This window comes from Centrocercus urophasianus, unplaced genomic scaffold, assembly GCF_019232065.1.
Source record: "Centrocercus urophasianus isolate 14NV4802_14NV808 unplaced genomic scaffold, USGS_Curo_1.0 seq_27, whole genome shotgun sequence".
Taxonomy (NCBI): Eukaryota; Metazoa; Chordata; class Aves; order Galliformes; family Phasianidae; genus Centrocercus; species Centrocercus urophasianus.
This window is the reverse complement of record NW_024884833.1, coordinates 11,241,030-11,250,820: the sequence shown is the minus strand read 5'-3', so window position 1 is coordinate 11,250,820 and position 9,791 is coordinate 11,241,030.

Genomic DNA, 9,791 nt, shown 5'->3' with positions numbered 1-9,791 from the left:
TTTTTTTTTTACCACAGGGCAACTTACTCGGCACCTGGCATGATGGCTATAAATGGAACTAGCTTGTCTCTGAGGGGTAAGAGGATCTTAGCCGAGGAACTGGTGGGACTCACTGAAAGGTTTTTAAACTAGGTATGAAAAGCAAAGAGGACAAAATCAGGGCTGCTGGGGTTGAGTGGGTCATTCGAAGGTTTGTACCAAACTTGATGGGCAAGGATGGTGAAGTTCAAAGGGGTGGAGTGGGGTAGGGGGGTGCTGAGGATGCTGCTGTTCTAGGGGCATCTCTGTCTATAAAGGCGGTGAGACGGAAAGCCAAGCTGTGTGCATACCAATGCACACAGCCTGGGAAATAAGTAGGATGAATTGGAAACCGTAATGCACTTGGAAAGTTATGACCTTGTTGCTATCACGGAAACATGGTGGGAAGACTCCCATAACTGGAATGCCACCACTGAGGAATATTGGCTCTTTAGAAGGGACAGGCAGGGTAGGAAAGGTGGGGGAATTGCCCTGTGTGTCAAAGAGTGGATAGTGAGGAGCTTCCCCTGAGAAACTGTCAGTAACAGGTTGAGAACCTGTGGGTTAGAATTAGGGATGGGTCTAACAAACGCCAACTAGTAATAGGAGTACACTACAGACCACCTGATCAATGAGAGACTGTTGACAAGGCTTTCTTGCTTCAGATGTGGGAGGCTTTGTGCTCATGGGCTCTTGTCCTGATGGGGGACTTCAATCATCTGGATATCTCTTGGAAAGACCACCATGCGAGCTGCGAGATGTTAAGGAGGCTCCTGGAATGCAGTGATGATAACTTTCTGGTCCAGGTACTGGACAGAACGACCAGAGGTGAAGCATTGCTGGACCTGCTGCTCACCAATGTGGAGAAAATCATTAAAAGTGTTAAGGTTGGAGGCAGCCTGGGCTGCAGTGACCACGCCCTGGTTGAGTTTGTGATCTCAAGTGATGTGGGCCTGGCAAAGAGTGGTATCAGGACCCTGAACTTTGGAAGAGCCAACTGTAAGCTGTTCAGTGGACGATGGCTGAGATCCCCTAGGATGCTGTCTTTAAAAACAAAGATGTTGAGGAGAGCTGGCTACTCTTCAAGGGCGCCTTCCTGAGAGCACAAGAGCTCTCCATCCTTCTGAATATGAAAGCAGGCAGAGGAGGTAGGAAGCCTGCATGGCTTGGTGAGAAACTGCTGCACGTGCTGACAGTGAAGAAAGGTGCATGCAAGCTCTGGAAACAAGGGTGTTTCGTCTGGGAAGAATACAGGGATGCTGTCTGGACTTGCAGACGTGGGATCAGGAAAGCCAAGGTGCAGGCAGAACTGAACTTGGCGAGGGACGTGAAAAACAATAGGAAGACTTTCTACAGGTACATTGGCCAGAAAGACAGGTCAAAGTGAGTGTACCTCCTTTGTTAAATGTAAAAGGAGAACTGGCTTCAACGGACAAAGAGAAGGCTGAGGTACTGAATGAGTTCTTTGCCTCGGTCTTCACTGGCAGCTAGGATTCCAATACTTCTCATATCCCCAAGCCCTGCATCCCTAAACCTCCAGGTGGGAACCAGTGTGGTAAATCCCCCTGCTGTGAGGACAGAGCAAGTCTGAGACCACCTCATGAGACTGAATGTGTACAAGTCTATGGGGATGGATGGCATGCATCCCAGGGTTCTGAAGGAGTTGCCTGAGGTGGTTGCTGAGCCGCTCTCTATCATATTTGAAAAGTCATGACTGTCAGGTGCGGTCCCAGATGACTGTAGGGAGGGTCACATCACTCAAATTTACAAGAAAGGGAGCAAAGAGGATCCTGGGAACTACAGGCTGGTGAGTCTCACCTCTGTGCCTGCAAAGATCATGGAACAGATCATCCTGGACAACATGCTTCATCACATGAGGAATGAGCATGTGATCCGAGACAGCCAGCACGGCTTCACCAGGGGAAGGCCATGCCTAACCAATCTTGTGGCTTTCTATGATGGAGTGATGACACTGACGGACAAAGGGAAGGAGACCAATGTCATTTACCTGGACCTGTGCAAAGCCTTTGACATGGTTCCCCACCACATTCCTTCACTCCAAATCAGAAAGATGTGGATTTGATGGGTGGACCATTCAGTGGATAAGAAATTCGTTGAAAGGCCACAGACACGGGGTGGTCATCAATGGCTCTGTGTTCAGGTAGAGGCTGGTAATGCGCGGCGTCTCCCAGGGGTCTGTCCTGGGACCGGTCCTCTTTAACATCTTTATCAATGACATCGATAACGGAATCGAGTGCACTCTCAGCAAGTTTGCTGATGACACCAAGCTGAGTGGTGTGGTTGACACAGTGGAAGGAAGGGATGCCATTCAGAGGGACCTTCACAGGCTTGAAAGGTGGGCCCAGGTGAACCTAATGAGGTTTGACGCAGCAAAGTACAAGGTTTTGCATTTGGGCAAGAGGAATTGCAGTCATTTATACAGACTGGAAGGAACAATCCTTGAGAATAGCCCTGCAGAGAAAGACCTGGGGATCCTGGCGGATGAAAAGCTGAACATGAGCTAGCAGTGTGCCCTTGCAGCTTGGAAAGCAAATGGTATCCTGGGCTCCATCAGAAGAGGGGTGGCCATCAGGGACAGAGAGGTGAGTGTCCCCCTCTGCTCAGCTGTTGTGAGGTTCCATCTGCAGTACTTCGTCCAGATCTGGAGCCCCCAGTACAAGAGAGATAGGGAGCTGTTGGAGAGGGTCCAGAGGAGAGCCACAAAGATGACCAGGGGACTGGAGCACCTTCCCTATGAAGACAGGTTGAGTGAGGTGGGCTTGTTCAGCCCGGAGAAGAGAGGGCTGCAGGGTGACCTCATTGCAGCCTTCCATGACCTAAAGGGAGCCTACAAACAGAAGGGGAATCAGCTCTGTATTTGTCTGCTGTAGATAGCAGCAGGACAAGGGGAAATGATTTTAAGTCGAAAAAGGGAAGATTTAAGTTGGAGATCAAGGGGAGGTTCTTTACTTTGATAGAGGTAAGGTTCTGGAACAGGCTGCCCAGAGAGGCTGTGGATGTCCCATCCCTGGAGGTGTTCAAGACCAGGTTGAATGGACTCCTGGGCAGCCTGACCTAATATTCAGTGGGGAGGTTGGTGATCCTGCCTATGTCAGAGGAGTTCGAGCTTCATGATCCTTGAGGTTCCTTCCAACCTGGGTCATTTTGTGATTCTGTGATTTTGTGATTCCAAAGATGTGTTATGGATACCTTTGTTTTTCACATAAAAAGGAGCTTATTAATACATCAGATTTGAGATTATTGTATGCAGGAGAAGATAGCTAACTAGTAATGAATTGAAATTTCCGTAAAGCATATTTGTTTGGCTTGGGAATATGAATATAGAAACTGATGCAATAGTTTGATGTTTTATTTCAATGTGAATACTGTGAAGAGCTAGTGTTATTTTACAGGTTTGACTGGTATGCTGTGAAAGATAAGGATATCTCTGGGAGCATGGGAATGGACATTCAAATTGTGGAGTGCTGAAGGTTAAAGGTATAACAAAACACTGCTGTGATAATCCATGATGTTGTCATTGCCTGAAATTGTTCTGGAATGTCCTAAATTATATACAGAGATTAGGTAGGAAAAATAGATGTCATACATAGCATGATGGCACACCTGATAAATTTTCTCTTCAAAGGGAAAACTGTTTTATGTTTTGTGCCTGATCCTGATCCTAAGGACCGAACAGTAATAAAACTGAGTTCAGAGGAATCTTTAACCTGATAACTAAATATCCCCTTGCTCATAAAATATTGAGAGACACAATGTATTTGTGCCACTTTCCAGGGGTAGGGGCAAAACCTGCCTGTCCTCAGGGGCTCAGCAGGCTTCCCTACTGCCATGTGGGGCCACCTGCTGCATTTCTGAACCAGATTGTTTCAACACAGGACTCAGTGAAGCAAAGAAGATTAACTTTCTGAAAATGAAAAGGACGGATTGAGGAAGAGAAACTGCTTATCAAATATGCACATTTCAGATGGAACTTCACACTCAGTAGAAAGATGTTAGATTGCTGTTAGCTCTCCAGAGCGCTCCTGACAATGTGTTATCAGGTCATGTTTGCATGACAGTAGCAGCCCATGCAGGAAACATTAAGTCATATGATTTCTAAGACGGAATCAATCAAGTGAACAGTACAGCTCCTGAAAACTAATTTCACCTTCATAAGATCTGGTTATCTGTGTGGCAGACATGAGGTTTGTCAGCCCCATTTCAGCCTGACCAGACTCAGTGCTGCATCAAGAATTTTAATGAACCGATACTGTAATATGTATGAAATATGACACTGAGATGAATTCATGAAAAGCCAAGTCTCCATGAAATATGAGGAATTATTGAAGACTTCACCCCCCACTTACCCAATATAAAATGCCCATTTAAAGGCCTTTGTCTTGTTAATCATTTACAAGTTTGAGTACGGCTTTTTATTATCCTTAAGTGTTACTAGAACTGTGAATGTGGAACTGGCACCAACAGTTCAGAGCATTTTATAACAGCAAGCTAACAAGACCTTGCTAAACACAGAGTGCTAATTTTCTCAGGACTCTTCATAATGTCAAAAGTTTATTAGCTCACAGTAATTAGTATGTATTCAGAAAGCATGAACAGACGTCAGAGAAAGTTGACTAACCCTGCTGTGAGCTGTGAGATCATTTCAATTACTCTTAGCAGTGCTCCTGGCTGAATAAAAACTAGAAAGAGCTATTCTGTGATTCTTGGTTTCGGTGATTTATTGATATTTTCATTCTAGACAGAGAACGTACACGAAGACAGAGATCAGTTTATACGTTAGCTCGTCAGTGAGTTTTCATACAGACACAGACTCAAAGAATAGCTGAGTTTGGAAAGGATTTCAGAAGATCATCAGGTCAAACATGCAAAATGGGGAACAGGATTAGCCTGTGAGAGGGCAAGAACACTGTTCCACATTTTGGAATTACAGCTCAAGTCCTTCTAGATAACACTTTCTTGTTTATCATAGAATGGCCAAAGATCACCTACTTTCAAAACCTCAGCCATAGGCAGGGTCATCAACCACTAGACCAGGCTGCCCAGAGCCACATCCAGCCTGGCCTTGAATGCCTCCAGGGATGGGGCATCCACAACCTCCTTGGGCAACCTCTTCCAGTGTGTCACAGCCTTTCTCCTAATATCTAACCTAAATCTTCCTGTCTCAATTTGAAACTATTCTCCCTTGTCCTATCACTATTCACCCTCATAAACAGTTGTAGTCCCTCCTGTTTATATGCTCAAGTATTGGAAAGCCACAATGAAGTCTCTCTGGAGCTTCCTCTTCTCCAAACCAAACAAGCCCAAATCCCTCAACCTTTCTTTATAGGAGAGGAGCCTTCTGATCATCTTAGTGGCCTTCCTCTGGACCCATATCAAGAGCTCCATGACTTTCTTGTACTGGGCACCCCAGGCCTGAATGCAGTACTTCAGCTGAAGCCTCACAAGAGCTGAGTAGAGGGGGACAATCAACTCCCTCTCCCTGCTGGCCACTTCTCTTTTAATGCAGCCCAGAAAACAATTGGCCTTCCGGGCTGCTACCGCACACCGCTGCCCTTGCTGAACCTCATTAACTTCTCATAAGCCCACTTCTCCAGCCCGTTCAAGTCCCTCTGGATGACTTCCCTTCCCTCCAGTGTATCGGCTGCACAGCTCAGCTTGGTGTCATTTACAGACTTGCTGAGGGTGCACTCAATTTCATCATCTACGTCATTGATGAAGATGTTGAAGAACACTGGACCCAAGTTGAGCCTTGGGTGACACTGCTTGTGGCTGGTCTCCACCCTGACATAGAACCATTGATTACTATCCTTTGGCACAGTGGTTAATTTCTTGGGTTAACTGCACTATGTTTGTACTCTGGTTAATATTTTGTACCATTTGCATCTTGCATTTCAAAGCTAAGTTTGTTGATGTGGTGATCCTAGCAGAAAAAAAATGTACTCAGATTTTATTTTTTCCTTTTGTTTTTGCATTTAACAACATGTAGCTCAAAATATAAGGCATATTATGGATTTTTATCCATCAAGATGTGCTTTGTATCAACGTGATCTTACTGGATCCCTTTGAAATGATTATATAAAACATGCTATACACTTATCCTGAAATTGACGAACATGTATTTTTATTTCAATAACAGCCAGCAATAGGAAATGTAGAGGTTACTACCCTTTTCATTAATATTTTTCCTCTTTATTTCTTTTAAAGTTTTTTTTTTATTATTATTATTTTTTAATGTACTACAACAGCATAAAACCTGCAACTAATCCAAATATAGTATGCTTTTTACATGCAACGTAATCTATCTCCATTCCTCTCCTCTCTCTCCTTTCCTGCTTCATTATTTCCCAACACCTTCCCTTGCCTCTTGCTCTCTTTAAAACTAATATTCATTAATGTAATCTTATTTCTCCTTAAGTGAATGAAATGATTTTGTTTGTTGTTTAGTTTACAAAGACTAGATTAAGCTCAGTAAGTCATTACTGATGTAGCAGTATCTTGTTACATAAATTTGGACCATGAGTAAATTGGACACTGTACATATTACTATATCAAGGATGCATTACAATTTGCCAATTACAAGTTTCTGGCCATCTGTTCTGCTTAATTAATTTTACAGTATGGAAAATCAGTCAGTTACAATAACACCTCCATTATCCTTATCATAGAAAGTTAACAGATAACATCTATAGATAATAATTTAACATGAAATTTGGTGAAGTGAATGAAGAGAAACTTTTCACCTCTTCCTTCCCTAGGCACAAACCTACAATATTGTGTATGAATTCCATGAAAGTTTATATTCTCAAGTAACTATTTACTGTTGGAAAGTGTGATTATTAGTCAAAGGAAACTCATGCTCTCAAGGTTATAACCCCACTCAGAAAACCATCATATTGAATTAGCTGTCACCCTTTCTGTAAATGAGGACTGTATTTTAGGATTTGATTATTTTTTGTGTTTCCTAATACATCAAAGGAACATAAAACTGACCAAGTTGGAAGGTATCTGAAAGATCATCTCAGGTTCAGTCTTTGATGGGAAAAAAGAGCATAGGTGAGGTCTAACACCCAATCCAGTAATAGAATCATAGAATCATAGAATGATAGAATCCTTGTAGTTAGAAGGGACCTTTCAAGTTCATCTAGTCCAAAACTCCTGCAATGAACAGTGACACACAGGTTAGGTCACATCACTGGGCAACCTGTTCCTGTGCCTCACCACCCTCACTGTAAAAGATTTTTTCCTTATATCTAAGCTAAATCTGCTACCTATGAACCGTTTCTCCTTATTCTATCACCACAAACCCTGCTAATGTGTCGGTCCCCTGCTTTCCCGAGCTCCCCTCTGTATACTGAAAGTCCACTATCAGGTCGTCTCGCAGCCTTCTCTTCTCCGGGCTGAACAGCCCCAGCTCTTTCAACCTTTCCTCATAGGAGAAGAGTTCCATTTCTGTAGATCATTTCTGTGGCCTTCCTCTGGACATGTTCCAATAGGTCTGTATCTCTCCTGTACTGAGGACTCCACAACTGGATGCAGTACCCCAGCTGCCTCACCAGCACAGAGTATAGGGGCAGGATCACGTCCTCAACTTGCTGGCCATGCTTCTTTTGATACAGCCCTGAATACGGTTGGCTTTCTGGACTGTAGGGGCACATTGCTGGCTCATGTCCAGTTTACCATCCACCAGTACTGGCAGGTATTTTTGACAAGGCTGCACTCAATCCTTCCATCCCCCAGCTTGTATTGGTAATGGGTGTTGCCTAACTCAGGTGCAAGACCTTATATCTGGACTTGTTGAACCTCATGACATTCACTTAGGCACACCTAAGTGTTTATGTCTGTCTATGTCCCTCTGGATGGCATCCTGTCCTTCTGCTTTTTTGACCACACATGACAGCATGATGTCATCAGCAAACTTGATGACCCCACTCTCAATGGCAATGATGAAAAAAATAAAGGGTATCGGCCCCAATACTAAACCTTGAGGGATGTCTCTCATCACCAGTCTTCATTCAGACACTGACCTATTGACCATCACTCTCTGGACTTGATCCTATAGGCAGTTTTTCATTCATTGAACACTTCACTCATCAAATCCACATCTTTCCAATTTGAAGAGTAGCATACTGTGGGGTACTACATTGAAGGCCTTACTGAAGTTCAGATAGATGACATCAGTGGCTCTTCCCTTGTCCATTGGTGAAGTGACACAATCATAGAAGTCCAATAGATTGCTAAAGCAAGGTTTGCCTTGTTGAAGCCATGCCGGTTCTCCAGTATCATGTCCCTGCCTTCCATGTGCCTCAGCATAGTTACCAGGAGGATCTGTTCCATGATCTTTCCTGGAAAAGAGGTGAGACTGAGACTGACAGGTCAGTAGTTTGTGGAGTCATATTTTTAACCCTTTGTAAAAATGGGTATGGTATTTCCTTTTTTCCAGTCACCAGGGACTTAATATGTTTGCCATGACTTTTCAGATATCACTGAGAGAGGCTTGGCAACTACATCAGTCAATTCCCTTAGAGCTCTGGAATGCATCTCATCAGGACTCATAGACTTGTGGATGTTCAGGTCCCTTGGGTGATCACAAACCTAATCATCACTTACAGTGGGAGAGACATTTCTTCCCTGATCCTCTCCTACCAAAAAAATTGTTTGAAAGCTGTGTGGTGAGCAGTTATCAGGGGAGATGGAGGAAAAAAGTTGTAAAGTACTTCAGCCTTCTCCTTGTCTGTTGTTACCAGCCTGCCTGTGTCACTAGGGATTATGCCCTTCACTAGGGCTTATGCTTTCCTTTTCTGGTTCAGGTATCTGTAGAAGCCTTTCTTGTTCTTTTTGACATCCCTTGCCAAGTTTAGTTCAAGCTGGGGCTTAGCTTCCCTGACCAATCCTGTGCAGCTTAACAGGTTCCTCATGCTATTCCCCACATATATGCCCCTGTTTCCACTGTCTTTACATTTTCTTCTTTCTCTTCAGTTTGACCATCAGATCCTGGTTCAGCCTGATGGGCATTATATGCATCCACCTCCTTGCACTGTCCAGTTACATATTAAAGAAGATGATTTCCCTAACATTTGTAATATAGGGAGCAAAAGTCTCCTCCTTATACTTAGGTTGCATTCTTATTTCAAATGTCATTTAATCTCTTTAATCTTTCTCTATTTCTAAAAGCTTCAAAAAGTACAAATTTATTGAAGGAATAAGTAGCATGATTAATACTGTCCTGTTTTTGTATGGGATAGGGTTAATTTTTTTTTCATAACTGCTGGTACGAATCTGTTTTACGCTAAGCCAAAGACTTTTCCATTCATTTTTATTACTGTCTTGGCAACAGAGAGACTGGGGGTATACAAGAAGATAGGATTGGGCAGAACCAGGACAGCTGACCCAAACTGGCTAAAGGGAGATTTTATAAAATGTGAAATGATAAAACCTGGGGGAACTGGTAAAAGAAGGAAATAATTTCTTGGGAATTGGCTGCACATCAGTCAGTGGGTGGTGAGAAATTGCATAGTATATAACCTGTTTAATAATTATATACCTATTCCTACTTGTTTCTATTCCTTTTCTGTCTCACTAAATCATCTTTATCCCAACCCAAGAGTTGTGTCTTTTTTGTTGTTGTTGTCCTTTTTTTTTTTTTTTTTTTTTTTTTTTAATTTTTTTTTCCCCCAAACCAAAGGGAGCAAAATTAACAAAAAAAAATTTATTGGTTAATTATTTTATGGGATAAATAGTAAAAAAAAAAAAAA